Genomic DNA, 15,211 nt, shown 5'->3' on the forward strand with positions numbered 1-15,211 from the left:
CTGGGTTCATTAAACTGCCGTTCGGTCTCAGATCGTTCTTTTTTTTATATTTTTCCTTCCTAGATCCAATCGCAATCTCCCTTCCTTTCCCCTCTCTCCGAGCACACGTAGCCGGGCCAGGCCTGGCCACCGCACCATGCAGTTAGAGAGGGGAGGTACTTTTGTTCCTTCTCTGCCCGGGTTTGTTCCCGCTGTCACGGAGTGAGCTCTACAGAGAACTCTGTGACATCTACAAAGAGCAGCCTCTGCAAAACCAAAGTGCTTGAGCAGCGCTGTGTGCTGGGTATGTGCTTGGCATCTGTCGTCGTGACAAATTTGCATGTTTTCCCCGGCAGGAAGCAGAGATGCTGTTCCAGAGGCAAATCACAGTGATTTGATGACCTCTGCACCCTCCCCAAAATCTCCTACATGAAATCACCTTTCCAAAGCACCGTTTCCTCCACTGCTCTTTACTTACTGCCGTTTTCCAGGTCTCCTTAAACCCCAGAATAAACACAGTACCTCTGGATCTTATCTCCTGTCATGCTGAGTTTTCAGGAATTAGACCTGGGAGAAGTTGTACTGAGGGACGTGGTTTAGTGAGAACTCTTGGTGATGGGTGGATGGTTGGACTGGGCGATCCCATGGGTCTTTTCCAGTCCTGGTGATTCTGTGATTCCGTGATTCTGTGCTGGAGCAACAGGAGAAGCCAACGGGGAAAATCAATGGAAATACCTAAAAGGAATTAAGGAGTTATCCTTTAAGGAAGTGAGAAGACCAGCTACCCAGCTGAAGTGCTTCTACAGCAGTGCACACAGCTTGGGAAACAAACTGGAGGAGCTGGAAGCTACTGTGCTCCTGTAAAACCACAATATAGTTGCTGTCACCAAAACCTGGTGGGATGATTATCTTGACTGGAGTGAACAGTGAAGCAGGAAACAGATGCTCTGCTGGAATTCGGAATAAAGGGGGGGTAAATGGGGGATAGTTAAAGGTAGTTTACAGAAACCAGGAAGGGAAACTTAAAGGTAGTTTATAGAAATAAGTAAAGGAAACTTAAAGGTAACAAGTAAAAGAAACAAGGGGCCTGGGAGAGCAGGGAGGATGCAGATAAGGAGTGAGACCTCACGGACGACATCAGGCAAGGAGGAGAATAGATATTGTAAATACCAGAAGAGGAGTTGCATCCCCCTGATAAGAACAAGAGGGGGTCTGCATGCTAAAGAACTATTGAAAATGTATCAGAATTCCAAGAACTATTGACTATGTATTAGAATTCTGAGAAATCATTGACTATGTATTAGAATTCCAAGAAATCATTGACTCTGTATTAGATGTACCTATATCTGTGTCACGATTTTACAATTCGGGGTGCAAGTTTGGTGGAGCTATCCCCCTTGCACCCGGCGCTGGAATAAACATACCTGCTTTATAACCCATCTCTGGATTATAGAGTTTTATTCTGCAAGTTAGGAGTGTGCCTATTGGTGGCTACAAGCAGTTCAGAAGGCACAGGTGAGGAAGGAAGGAGTGGGCATTTCTACCTACACAGGAAAGAACAGAATGTGAAGAGCTGTCCCTAAAGAAGTCATATGGGTGACAGTTAAGACACCAAGGCAGGAAAGGGAGCCTTGTGAGCGGTGTCTACTATAGGCCACCTGATCAGTCAGAGCCTGTTATTAGGCTCAGGAAAGCCAAAACCCTGCTTGAATTGAACTTCACAAGGGATGCCACAAAGAACACGTAACTCTTCTACATGTACCTCAACCAGAAAAAGAAAATCCAGGAGGGCGTAACCCCCTTGTCAGTGACACACGCAGGCCTGTACAACAGACGAGGAGAAGGATGAGGAACTCAGCAACTTTTTTTGCCTTGGTCTTCTCTGAAAACTGCTAACCACACAGTCCTCAAACTTTGGGTTTGGTAGGAGGGGGTTTTGGAATCTACATCCTCACTGTAAGCAAAGATCAGGTTCATGAGCACCTGAGGAATCTGAACATCCACAAGTCTATGGGTCCCAAGGAGAAGCATCCCAGCCTCCTTGTCCTATAGCTTTCCAAATTGCATCTGCAGCCCGTTGTTATATTGTTGTTATATTCTGGCTACAGTAGTGCCAGCTGTAGCCAGAAATCCATTGGCTTTGAACGATGCCATCATGCAGCAGACCCTTGCAGCATAATGCTTAACCTCTCTCTTAGTGAGGATATGCAGGAGGGGTCCGATAATTGCCTGTTCTTCAGCAAATGTGCTCTACCCCATCCTGCCCTCGGCTGAGTTCACCACTCCAATGATCAGTGATTTCTTTATCCCAGGTCAGTCCAGCTGACCCGCTCCTGCTGAGGTCTCTCTCTGCGTCGCTGTGCTGGTCCTGATATCACATCGGGGTCACTGTTTACTGGGAAACCTGCAGGTAGGGGATATTTTGAGGGTGGGGATGACTTGCATCTGGGGGATTTGGGGCTGGGGGAGTCAGGAGCAGTTTTTCGAGACCACCCAAGAGCACGACTGAGCCATGTCCGTGTGTCCGCAGGCCGGCAGACAGTGCTTGCGGTGGAGGAAATGGTGGCAGCGAGCAGCAGCACTGAAGCCAGGTAGGTCCTGTGAGGGCCAGCCCATGCCCCAGACCTGTCCAGGAGCATCCATCTCCAGGCTGGGCTGAGCCTCTGGGAGCAGCTGAGCCCTGTTCATGGTTCACATATATCAGCACCAATGTTCCTTTTAAACTTTAATAGTTTTATTTAGAAAGGATGTGCCTGGCTCAGAGCATCTCTGGAGCTCCTGTTCCCCTGTGGCTCAGTGACCTTCCCTGTTTTACAGGTGCCAAGAAACACTGCAAGCCATGGAGGCGCTGCAGTAAGGCTGACCAGGAGCTCCAGCATCCCACAGCTACCATAGCGCTTCCTGGCTCAGACAACACATCAAAGATAAAGGATGCCAGCTGTCAGACAGACTGTGCAAGCTTTTGCATGACTGACATCAAATCCAGGAGCCAGTGCGTCAGCAAAGCGCATGCTGTCATCTCAAAGCTGCAGCTCGGTCATAAAACCTTTGGGAAGCTCTCCATGCACATGGCCAGAAAATGCCTGGAGATAAAGCTTCACTACTTACCTGAGTTAATGCAGAAGTCCATGTGGCGGCAGCGTGGGATGTCCCTCACCCGCCCAGCTGGCACCATGGCATCAAAATCCCAGCTGGTTCACAGATACTTCCCCAGCCATCTGGCTCGGTTCCTGAATAAGACACGCGAGAACCTGGAGCTGCACATCCGCTCCCTGAAGTTGAAGCGCTGTGAGAACCTCCTTATCTCAGCCAGTCCATCGAAGCCTGCAGTGTCCCAGGAGGAAGAATCTACCAGCTCGTATGTGACTGCAACATCCATGGCATCTTGGGCTGAGGTAGGCCTCAAAAAACAAAAGCAGCGGACCCTGTCGAAGAAGTCCCTGAGCAGAGGCAAAAGCAACTGGAACGCCGAAGTGAAGGGCACTGGCTTTCCAACTACCAGAGAAACGTTCTGGGGAGTGGAAGAGAAAACCACCACCTACTCCAATAAGCCTACCTAAATAAATATTTCTTTATCTATAAATAAATTTTTCTATATACCTAAATAAGTAAGTGCCTAAGAGCTTTCTCTGAGGGCCTTCCTGGGGATTGAATGGGGAGATGGGCTCAGGAGGGAAGCTGTGTGTTCCACAGGAGGACATGCAGATGAGGACAAGCCCCGGCAAGGTGGCTGGAGCTTCTCCTCCCCTGTGGCCGTGCCCTGGGTGCAGCCTGGGGCTCTGTGACCCATCTGGAGGCACAGCACCAAGTCCTGACACTGCAAGGGGACTGCAGGCTCCCACAGCACCAGGAACAGCCTGTCAGCTCCTTCTGCAGGCTGGCACATTGAGGTGCTGCAAGGCAAGTCCTTTGGTCACCTTGGCCTGTGATCCAGGAGTCATCCCAGCCTGGTCTGTGGGGATGGGGATGGGGAAGGCAGCATGAAGCAGGGATGACCAAGGCTGCAGAATAGCGTCCGTTGCCCTCCCAGCACAGGCAGCCACCAAAGAGCTCCCTTGCACTGGCCACACCGTGCATATGGAAAGAATAGGGTTCTTGCACTGCTGATGCAGCTTCTGGTCAATCCAACTTATCTGACCGTAGCTTCTGTTCTCTTAGGCAGCCTGGAAGGCCAAGCATATCCTGGGCTGAATTAGAAAAGGGGTGGCCAGCAGGGGAAGGGAAGTGATTGTCTCCCTCCTGTGAGGCCCCATCTGCATCACTGCATCAATAGACAAGGGAAGAGTCACCAATGCCTATCTGTCTTGACTTCTGTAAAGACATGGAGATTTTGGAAAGGGTCCAGAGGAGGGCCACGAAGATGATCAGGGGGCTGGAGCACCTCCCCTATGAGGACAGGCTGAGGGAGTTGGGCTTGTTCATCCTGGAGAAGAGAAGGCTGTGGGGTGACCTCATTGCAGCCTTTCAATACCTGAAGGGAACTTACTCCCAGGAGGGGAGTAAACTCTTCGAAAGGGCTGACAATAGCAGTACATGGGGAAATGGTTTTAAGTTAAATGAGGGAAGATTTAGGTTGGATGTTAGGGGGAAGTTCTTCACTAGGAGAGTGGTTAGGCCCTGGAACAGGCTGCCCAGGGAAGTTGTGGATGCCCCGTCCTTGGAGGTGTTCAAGACCAGGTTGAATGGGGCCCTGGGCAACCTGATCTAGTAAATGTGTATGTTTGGTGGCCCTGCTAGGCAGCGGTGTTGGAACTACATGATCCTTGAGGTTCCTTCCAACCCAGGTCATTCTGTGATTCTGTGATTCTGTAAGGCGTTTGGCACAGTAATTCACAACATCCTTCTCTCCACATTGGGAAGATATAAATTTGATTGGTGAACTTTTCTATGAATGAAGAATTGGATGTAGGATTGGGTCCAGAGAGAGCTGGTCAGTGGCTCAATGTCTGGATGGAGTTTGGTGATGATTGGTGTCTGCTCTACAAAACTGACAGAACAACACCGTTTTTATCAGGACACACTGTGTAAGATTTACTTTTTCTTTTATTATTTATTTTTTAATTTTTTTCCTTTGCCAAAGAAAAGTGGGAGTGTCATCAGCTTTTCCATAGCACAGGATCAGCTTAAGTCAAGGTAATCCTGATACGCTTCAGAGTCAGACACTGTCACAGCAGCTAAAGTCATCATGAGTCCCAAAGTGAGATACACCAAAATAAAGAGAAACCTGGACACCTGAGAAATCCAAAACATGGCTGATCCTTTTATTTGTCTTTTTCCATTTTTCCCCTCTCTTCATTTACTATTCCTCTGCCTTTTTCTATTTCTTTTTTTTTTCTATTTCTTCTCTTTCTCTTCTCTACTTCTTTTCCTCTTTTCTCTTCTTTTCTCTTCTTTTCTCTTTTCTTTTCTTTTCTTTTCTTTTCTTTTCTTTTCTTTTCTTTTCTTTTCTTTTCTTTTCTTTTCTTTTCTTTTCTTTTCTTTTCTTTTCTTTTCTTTCCTCTTTTCTTTTCTTTTCTTTTCTTTTCTTTTCTTTTCTTTTCTTTTCTTTTCTTTTCTTTTCTTTTCTTTTCTTTTCTTTTCTTTTCTTTTCTTTTCTTTTCTCTTTCGTTTCCTTTTCTTTATTTTCCTTTTCTTTTCTTTATTTTCCTTTTCTCTTCCCTTCTCTTCCCTTCTCTTCCCTTCTCTTCCCTTCCCTTCCCTTCCCTTCCCTTCCCTTCCCTTCCCTTCCCTTCCCTTCCCTTCCCTTCCCTTCCCTTCCCTTCCCTTCCCTTCCCTTCCCTTCCCTTCCCTTCCCTTCCCTTCCCTTCCCTTCCCTTCCCTTCTTTTCCCTTCTCTCCCCCTTTTCATATTTTTTTAATTCTTCTCCAATTCTTCTTCTCTATCTTCATTTTTTCTTCTTCTGTCTTGCTTTTTTCTCTATTTTCATTTTCGTTGCAACTTTCTTAAAACTTTTCACATTCTTCATTATTTCTTGCTTTTCATCTTTCTTTTCTTTTTTTTCTATTCCTCTTCCTTTTCCTCTCCCATTTCCCCCCCTATTTTCTTTTGCTTTTGGTTCTCCTTACCCTATTTGTTTTTCTTTTCCTTCCCCAGTTTCTGTTCTCCTTTCTCTTTTTCTTCCCTATTTAATTTTCATTTTCTCTTCCTTCCCTCTTTATACTTTTTTTTTTTTAATTTCCCCTTTATGTTTCCCTTTCCCCTTCCTTTTCCCTTTCCTTGTCTTCCTTTTCTTTATATTTTTCCTTTTCTTAAATTTTTCTTTCTTTTCTTCTTCTTCTTCTCCCCTTCTTTCCTTTTGGCTTTTTTTTTTTTTCCTTTTTCCCCTCTTTGTTTCTTTTTTCTCCCCCATTTTCTTTCTCTTCTCCTTTTTCTATTCTTTTTCTTCCCTATTATCATTTTTCTTCTATTTTCTTCCCTGTTTTCTTCCCTCTTTTTTCTCCCTTTATCTTTACTTTCCCCTTTTGTTTTTTGGTTTTTTGCCCTATTTCTTTTTCTTTACTCTTTTCTTCCCTATCTTCATTTAATTTTTCTTCTTTCTTGCTTTCTTTTTAATTTTCATTTTCTTTCCATTTTTCCTCCCCTTCTTCTTTTTATTTCTTGCTTTTCTTCTCTCTTTTCTTTTTTCCTCCTTTTTTTTTGTTTTTTCTTCCTACTTTTAAAAGCTTGATATCTTTTTTCTTATTTTCTTCCCCCCCCTTTTTTGTTCCCATATATTCTTTACTTCTTTTCCTCTTCCTTTTCCATTTCCCCCCCTATTTTCTATTGCTATTGGTTCTTCTTACCCTGTTTTGCTTCTCCCACTTCTGTTCTCTTTTTCGTTTTTCTTCCCTATTTCATTTTCATTTTCTCTTCCCCCTTTGCTTCCCTCCTTTTTCTTGCCCTTCTTTTTTTCTTCCCCTTTATGTTTCCCTTCTTATTTCTATTTCCTTTTCTTTTTCTTTTCTTTTCTTTTCTTTTCTTTTCTTTTCTTTTCTTTTCTTTTCTTTTCTTTTCTTTTCTTTTCTTTTCTTTTCTTTTCTTTTCTTTTTTCTTTTCTCTTTTCTTTTCTTTTCTTCTTTTCTTTTCTTTCTTTTCTTTTCTTTTCTTTTCTTTTCTTTTCTTTTCTTTTCTTTTCTTTTCTTTTCTTTTCTTTTCTTTTCATTTTTTTTATTCTTTTTCTTCCCTATTATCATTCTTGTCTATTTTCTTCCCTGTTTTCTTCCCTCTTTCTTCTTCCACTTTTATCTTTACTCTCCACTTTCTGTTTCCGTTTTTTGTCCTATTTATTTTTTTTTTAACTTTTTGTTCCCTATCTTCCTTTTATTTTTCTCCTTTCATGCTTTTTTTAATTTTCATTTTCTTTCCATTTTTCCTCCCCATTTCTCCTTCTTTTTTATTTCTTGCTTTTCTTCTCTATTTCCTTCCCCCCCCCCTTTTTTAACTTTTTTTCCTAGTCTTAAAAACTTGATAATTTATTTCATAGTTTCTTCCCTTCCCCCCCCCCCCCCCCCTTTTTTTTGGTTCCCATTTATTTTTACTTCTTTTCCTCTTCCTTTTACATTCTCTCCCCCCCCCCACCCCCTTCCATTTTTTTTTTTTTTGGCTTTTGGTTCTTTTACACTATTAGTTTTTCTTTTGCTTCTCCCATTACTGTTCTTTTTTCCTTTTCTTCAATATTTAATGTTCTTATTCTATTTTCTTCCCCCTTTCCTTCCCTCTATTTATTGCTCTCATTTTTTTATATCCCTTTATGATTGCTTTTTTCCCTATTTATTTTACTTTACCCCTTTATTCCCTATCTTCATTTTATTTTTCTTCTCTCTTGCTTTCTTTTTAATTTTCATTTTCTTCCCATTTTTCTTCCCATTATCTCATTCTTTTTTATTGATTTCCTTTCCTTTCCTTTCCTTTCCTTTCCTTTCCTTTCCTTTCCTTTCCTTTCCTTTCCTTTCCTTTCCTTTCCTTTCCTTTCCTTTCCTTTCCTTTCCTTTCCTTTCCTTTCCTTTCCTTTCCTTTCCTTTCCTTTCCTTCCCTTTCCTTCCCTTTCCTTCCCTTTCCTTCCCTTTCCTTCCCTTTCCTTCCCTTTCCTTCCCTTTCCTTCCCTTTCCTTTCATACTTTCCTATGCTTTCCTTCTTTTATAAATTCCCTTCTTTTATAATTCCCTTCCTTTGCATTATACCTACCTTCCCTTTATGTTCCTTAGCAATTTCCTTTACACCTTCTTTTCCATTCCTTTTTTTAAAAATTAACCTCCCCTTTCCTTTTTTATATACTTCCATATCCTTACAATTCTACATACATTGACTTTCCTTTATACATTGCTTACCCTTTCCTTTCATTTATACATTCCTTTCCTTTCCTTTCATACTTACCTTGGTTTCCTTTCTTTTATAAATTCCCTTCTATTTTAATTCCCTTCCCCTTGCATTATACCTACATTCCCTTTCGGTTCTGTAACATTTTCCTTTAGACCTTCCTTTCCATTACTTTTTTTTTTTTTAAATTAACCTTTCCTTTCCTTACTTATATACTTCCCTATCCTTACAATTCTACATACATTGACTTTCCCTTATACATTGCTTTCCTTTCCATTATATCTACCTTTCCTTTCTTTTCTATTCCCTTCCTTTCCCTTCCTTTATACTTACCTTTGATCCTTTCTTTTATACTTTCCCTTCCATTATACTTTCCATTCCTTTATACTTTCCTTTCCATTCCTATTTTTAAACTTACCCATTCCTTTCATTTATTCTTTCTTCTCCTTTCCAATATACTTACCTTTGCTTTCCTTCCTTTTATACTTTCCCTTCCTATATACTTTCCTTTTCTTTATACTTTCCTTTCTTTTATACTTTTCTTTTCTGTATACTTTCCTTTCCTTTACACTTTCAATTCAATTCCTATTTTTAAACTTAGCCTTTCCTTTCATTTATACTTTCCTTTCCTTTCATACTTACCTTTGCTTTCCTTTCTTTTATAAATTCCCTTCTTTAATAATTCCCTTCCCTTTGCATTATACCTACCTTCCCTTTTTGTTCTTTAACATTTTCCTTTAGACCTTCCTTTCCATTCCTTTTTTTTTTTTAAATTAACCTTTCCTTTCCTTTTTTATATACTTCCCTATCCTTACAATTCTACATACATTGACTTTCCTTTATACATTGCGTTCCTTTCCATTATATCTACCATTCCTTTCTTTTCTATTCCCTTCCTTTCCCATCCTTTATACTTACCTTTGCTTTCCTTTCTTTTATACTTTCCCTTCCTATATACTTTCCTTTTATTTATACTTTCCTTTCCTTTATACTTTCATTTTCTGTATACTTTCCCCTTTCCTTTACACTTTCATTTCAATTCCTATTTTTAAACTTAGCCTCTCCTTACATTTATACTTTCGTTTCCTTTCCTTTATACTTACCTTTGCTTCCTTTCTTTTATACTTTCCCTTCCTTTATACTTTCCATTCCCTTTTACTTTCCTTTCCATTCCAATTTTTAAACTTACCCATTCCTTTCATTTATACTTTCTTATCCTTTCCAATATACTTACTTTTGCTTTACTTTCTTTTATACTTTCCCTTCCTATATACTTTCCTTTTCTTTATACTTTCCTTTCCTTTATACTTTCCTTTTCTGTATACTTTCCTTTCCTTTACACTTTCATTTCAATTCCTATTTTTAGACTTAGCCTCTCCTTTCATTTATACTTTCCTTTCCTTTCCTTTCATACTTACCTTTGCTTTCCTTTCTTTTATAAATTCCCATCTTTTATAATTCCCTTCCCTTTTCATTATACCTACATTCCCTTTCTGTTCTGTAGCATTTTCCTTTAGACCTTCCTTTCCATTCCTTTTTTTTAATTTTAATTAACCATGCCTTTCCTTTTTTATATACTTCCCTATCCTTAAAATTCTACATACATTGACTTTCCCTTATACATTGCTTTCCTTTCCATTATATCTACCTTTCCTTTCTTTTCTATTCCCTTCCTTTCCGTTCCTTTATACTTACCTTTGCTTCCTTTCTTTTATACTTTCCCTTCCTTTATACTTTCCATTCCCTTATACTTTCATTTCAATTCCTATTTTTAAACTTAGCCTTTCCTTTCATTTATACCTTCCTTTCCTTTCATTTTTTTTATAAATTCCCTTCTTTAATAATTCCCTTCCCTTTGCATTATACCTACATTCCCTTTTTGTTCTTTAACATTTTCCTTTAGACCTTCCTTTCCATTCCTTTTTTTTTTTTAATTAACCTTTCCTTTCCTTTTTTATATACTTCTCTATCCTTACAATTCTACATACATTGACTTTCCATTATACTTTGCTTTCCTTTCCATTATATCTACCTTTCCTTTCTTTTCTATTCCCTTCCTTTCCCTTCCTTTATACTTACCTTTGCTTCCTTTCTTTTATACTTTCCCTTCCTTTAAACTTTCCATTCCCTTATACTTTCCTTTCCATTCCTATTTTTAAACTTACCCATTCCTTTCATTTATACTTTCTTATCCTTTCCAATATACTTACCTTTGCTTTCCTTTCTTTTATACTTTCCCTTCGTTTATACTTTCCTTTTCTTTATACTTTCCTTTATACTTTCCTGTTCTGTATACTTTCCTTTCCTTTACACTTTCATTTCAATTCCTATTTTTAAACTTAGCCTCTCCCTTCATTTATACTTTCCTTTCCTTTCATACTTACCTTTGCTTTCCTTTCTATTATAAATTCCCTTCTTTTATAATTCCCTTCCCTTTGCATTATACCTACCTTCCCTTTCTGTTCTGTAACATTTTCCTTTCGACCTTTCTTTCCATTCCTTTATTTTTTTTTTAAATTAACCTTTCCTTTCCTTTTTTATATACTTCCCTATCCTTACAATTCTACATATATTGACTTTCCATTATATATTGCTTTCCTTTCCATTATATCTACCTTTCCTTTCTTTTCTATTCCCTTCCTTTCCCTTCCTTTATACTTACCTTTGCTTCCTTTCTTTTATACTTTCCCTTCCTTTATACTTTCCATTCCCTTATACTTTCCTTTCCATTCCTATTTTTAAACTTACCCATTCCTTTCATTTATACTGTCTTATCCTTTCCAATATACTTACCCTTGCTTTCCTTTCTTTTATACTTTCCATTTCCCTTTCTGTGTACTTTCTTTTCCTTTACACTTTCATTTCAATTCCTATTTTTAAACTTAGCCTTTCCTTTCATTTATACTTTCCTTTCCTTTCATACTTACCTTTGCTTTCCTTTCTTTTATAAATTCCCTTCTTTTATAATTCCCTTCCCTTTGCATTATACCTACATTCCCTTTCTGTTCTGTAACATTTTCCTTTAGACCTTCCTTTCCATTCCTTTTTTTTTTTTTTTAAATTAACATTTCCTTTCCTTTTTTATATACTTCCCTATCCTTACAATTCTACATACAGTGACTTTCCTTCATACATTGCGTTCCTTTCCATTATATCTACCTTTCTTTTCTTTTCTATTCCCTTCCTTTCCCATCCTTTATACTTACCTTTGCTTTCCTTTCTTTTATACTTTCCCTTCCTATATACTTTCCTTTTCTTTAGACTTTCCTTTCCTTTATACTTTCCTTTTCTGTATACTTTCCTTTCCTTTACACTTTCATTTCAATTCCTATTTTTAAACTTAGCCTCTCCTTTCATTTATACTTTCCTTTCCTTTCCTTTCATACTTACATTTGCTTTCCTTTCTTTTATAAATTCTCTTCTTTTATAATTCCCTTCCCTTTTCATTATACCTACATTCCCTTTCTGTTCTGTAGCATTTTCCTTTAGACCTTCCTTTCCATTCCTTTTTTTTAATTTTAATTAACCTTGCCTTTCCTTTTTTATATACTTCCCTATCCTTACAATTCTACATACATTGACTTTCCCTTATACATTGCTTTCCTTTCCATTATATCTACCTTTCCTTTCTTTTCTATTCCCTTCCTTTCCCATCCTTTATACTTACCTTTGCTTCCTTTCTTTTATACTTTCCCTTCCTTTATACTTTCCATTCCCTTATACTTTCCTTTCCATTCCTATTTTTAAACTTACCCATTCCTTTCATTTATACTTTCTTATCCTTTCCAATATACTTACCCTTGCTTTCTTTTCTTTTATACTTTCCCTTTCTGTATACTTCCTTTTCCTTTACACTTTCATTTCAATTCCTATTTTTAAACTTAGACTTTCCTTTCATTTATACTTTCCTTTCCTTTCATACTTACCTTTGCTTTCCTTCCTTTTATAAATTCTCTTCTTTAATAATTCCCTTCCCTTTGCATTATACCTACATTCCCTTTCTGTTCTGTAACATTTTCCTTTAGACCTTCCTTTCCATACCTTTTTTTTTTTTAAAAATTAACCTTGCCTTTCCTTTTTTATATACTTCCCTATCCTTACAATTCTACATACATTGACTTTCCATTATACTTTGCTTTCCTTTCCATTATATCTACCTTTCCTTTCTTTTCTATTCCCTTCCTTTATACTTATTTTTGCTTCCTTTCTTTTATACTTTCCCTTCCTTTATACTTTCCATTCCCTTATACTTTCCTTTCCATTCCTATTTTTAAACTTACCCATTTCTTTCATTTATACTTTCTTATCCTTTCCAATATACTTACCTTTGCTTTCCATTCTTTTATACTTTCCTTTCCGTTATACTTTCCTTTTCTGTATACTTTCCGCTTTCCTTTACACTTTCATTTCAATTCCTATTTTTAAACTTAGCCTCTCCTTTCATTTATACTTTCCTTTCCTTTCATACTTAGCTTTGCTTTCCTTTCTTTTATAAATTCCCTTCTTTTATAATTCCCTTCCCTTTGCATTATACCTACATTCCCTTTCTGTTCTGTAGCATTTTCCTTTAGACCTTCCTTTCCATTCCTTTTTTTTTATTTTAATTAACCATGCCTTTCCTTTTTTATATACTTCCCTATCCTTTCAATTCTACATACATTTACTTTCCCTCATACATTGCTTTCCTTTCCATTATATCTACCTTTCCTTTCTTTTCTATTCCCTTCCTTTCCCTTCCTTTATACTTACCTTTGCTTCCTTTCTTTTATACTTTCCCTTCCTTTATACTTTCCATTCCCTTATACTTTCCTTTCCATTCCTATTTTTAAACTTAACCATTCCTTTCATTTATACTTTCTTATCCTTTCCAATATACTTACTTTTGCTTTCCTTTCTTTTATACTTTCCCTTCCTATATACTTTCCTTTTCTTTATACTTTCCTTTCCTTTATACTTTCCTTTTCTGTATACTTTCCCCTTTCCTTTACACTTTCATTTCAATTCCTATTTTTAAACTTAGCCTCTCCTTTTATTTATACTTTCCTTTCCTTTCCTTTCATACTTACCTTTGCTTTCCTTTCTTTTATAAATTCTCTTCTTTTATAATTCCCTTCCCTTTTCATTATACCTACATTCCCTTTCTGTTCTGTAGCATTTTCCTTTAGACCTTCCTTTCCATTCCTTTTATTTTATTTTAATTAACCTTGCCTTTCCTTTTTCATATACTTCCCTATCCTTACAATTCTACATACATTGACTTTCCCTTATACATTGCTTTCCTTTCCATTATATCTACCTTTCCTTTCTTTTCTATTCCCTTCCTTTCCCATCCTTTATACTTACCTTTGCTTCCTTTCTTTTATACTTTCCCTTCCTTTATCCTTTCCATTCCCTTATACTTTCCTTTCCATTCCTATTTTTAAACTTACCCATTCCTTTCATTTATACTTTCTTATCATTTCCAATATACTTACCCTTGCTTTCCTTTCTTTTATACTTTCCTTTTCTGTATACTTTCTTTTCCTTTACACGTTCATTTCAATTCCTATTTTTAAACTTAGCCTTTCCTCTCATTTATACTTTCCTTTCCTTTCATACTTACCTTTGCTTTCCTTTCTTTTATAAATGCCCTTCTTTAATAATTCCCTTCCCTTTGCATTATACCTACATTCCCTTTCTGTTCTGTAACATTTTCCTTTAGACCTTCCTTTCCATACCTTTTTTTTTTTTTTAAATTAACTTTTCCTTTCCTTTTTATATACTTCCCTATCCTTACAATTCTACATACATTGACTTTCCATTATACTTTGCTTTCCTTTCCATTATATCTACCTTTCCTTTCTTTTCTATTCCCTTCTTTTCCCTTCCTTTATACTTACCTTTGCTTCCTTTCTTTTATACTTTCCCTTCCTTTATACTTTCCATTCCCTTATACTTTCCTTTCCATTCCTATTTTTAAACTTACCCATTCCTTTCATTTATACTTTCTTATCCTTTCCAATATACTTACCTTTGCTTTCCATTCTTTTATACTTTCCTTTCCGTTATACTTTCCTTTTCTGTATACTTTCCCCTTTCCTTTACACTTTCATTTCAATTCCTATTTTTAAACTTAGCCTCTCTTTTCATTTATACTTTCCTTTCCTTTCCTTTCCTTTCCTTTCATACTTACCTTTGCTTTCCTTTCTTTTATAAATTCTCTTCTTTTATAATTCCCTTCCCTTTTCATTATACCTACATTCCCTTTCTGTTCTGTAGCATTTTCCTTTAGACCTTCCTTTCCATTCCTTTTATTTTATTTTTATTAACCTTGCCTTTCCTTTTTCATATACTACCCTATCCTTACAATTCTACATACATTGACTTTCCCTTATACATTGCTTTCCTTTCCATTATATCTACCTTTCCTTTCTTTTCTATTCCCTTCCTTTCCCATCCTTTATACTTACCTTTGCTTCCTTTCTTTTATACTTTCCCTTCCTTTATCCTTTCCATTCCCTTATACTTTCCTTTCCATTCCTATTTTTAAACTTACCCATTCCTTTCATTTATACTTTCTTATCATTTCCAATATACTTACCCTTGCTTTCCTTTCTTTTATACTTTCCTTTTCTGTATACTTTCTTTTCCTTTACACTTTCATTTCAATTCCTATTTTTAAACTTAGCCTTTCCTCTCATTTATACTTTCCTTTCCTTTCATACTTACCTTTGCTTTCCTTTCTTTTATAAATGCCCTTCTTTAATAATTCCCTTCCCTTTGCATTATACCTACATTCCCTTTCTGTTCTGTAACATTATCCTTTAGACTTTCCTTTCCATACCTTTTTTTTTTTTTTAATTTAACCTTTCCTTTCCTTTTTTATATACTTCCCTATCCTTTCAATTCTACATACATTTACTTTCCCTCATACATTGCTTTCCTTTCCATTATATCT

At 37.3% G+C, this 15,211-nt stretch overlaps 1 protein-coding gene and 1 long non-coding RNA gene across 2 annotated transcripts in view; one reads left to right on the forward strand and one right to left on the reverse strand.

The window, feature by feature from the left end:
• LOC146751615 (phosphoglucomutase-like protein 5) overlaps positions 1-15,211 on the forward strand; it is a 63,498-nt gene that overhangs the window by 9,821 nt on the left and 38,466 nt on the right. The gene's annotated exons all lie outside the window — the stretch shown is intronic.
• LOC116653013 (uncharacterized) overlaps positions 2,155-15,211 on the reverse strand; it is a 50,638-nt gene continuing 37,581 nt past the window's right edge. The window contains exon 3 of the long non-coding RNA XR_014941294.1: positions 2,155-3,209. This is a non-coding gene — a long non-coding RNA (uncharacterized LOC116653013). The remainder of the gene's footprint in view (positions 3,210-15,211) is intronic.

The sequence above is a fragment of the Coturnix japonica genome, unplaced genomic scaffold (genome assembly GCF_054131305.1).
Source record: "Coturnix japonica strain WE unplaced genomic scaffold, WE-NBRP24 Scf070, whole genome shotgun sequence".
Taxonomy (NCBI): domain Eukaryota; kingdom Metazoa; phylum Chordata; class Aves; order Galliformes; family Phasianidae; genus Coturnix; species Coturnix japonica.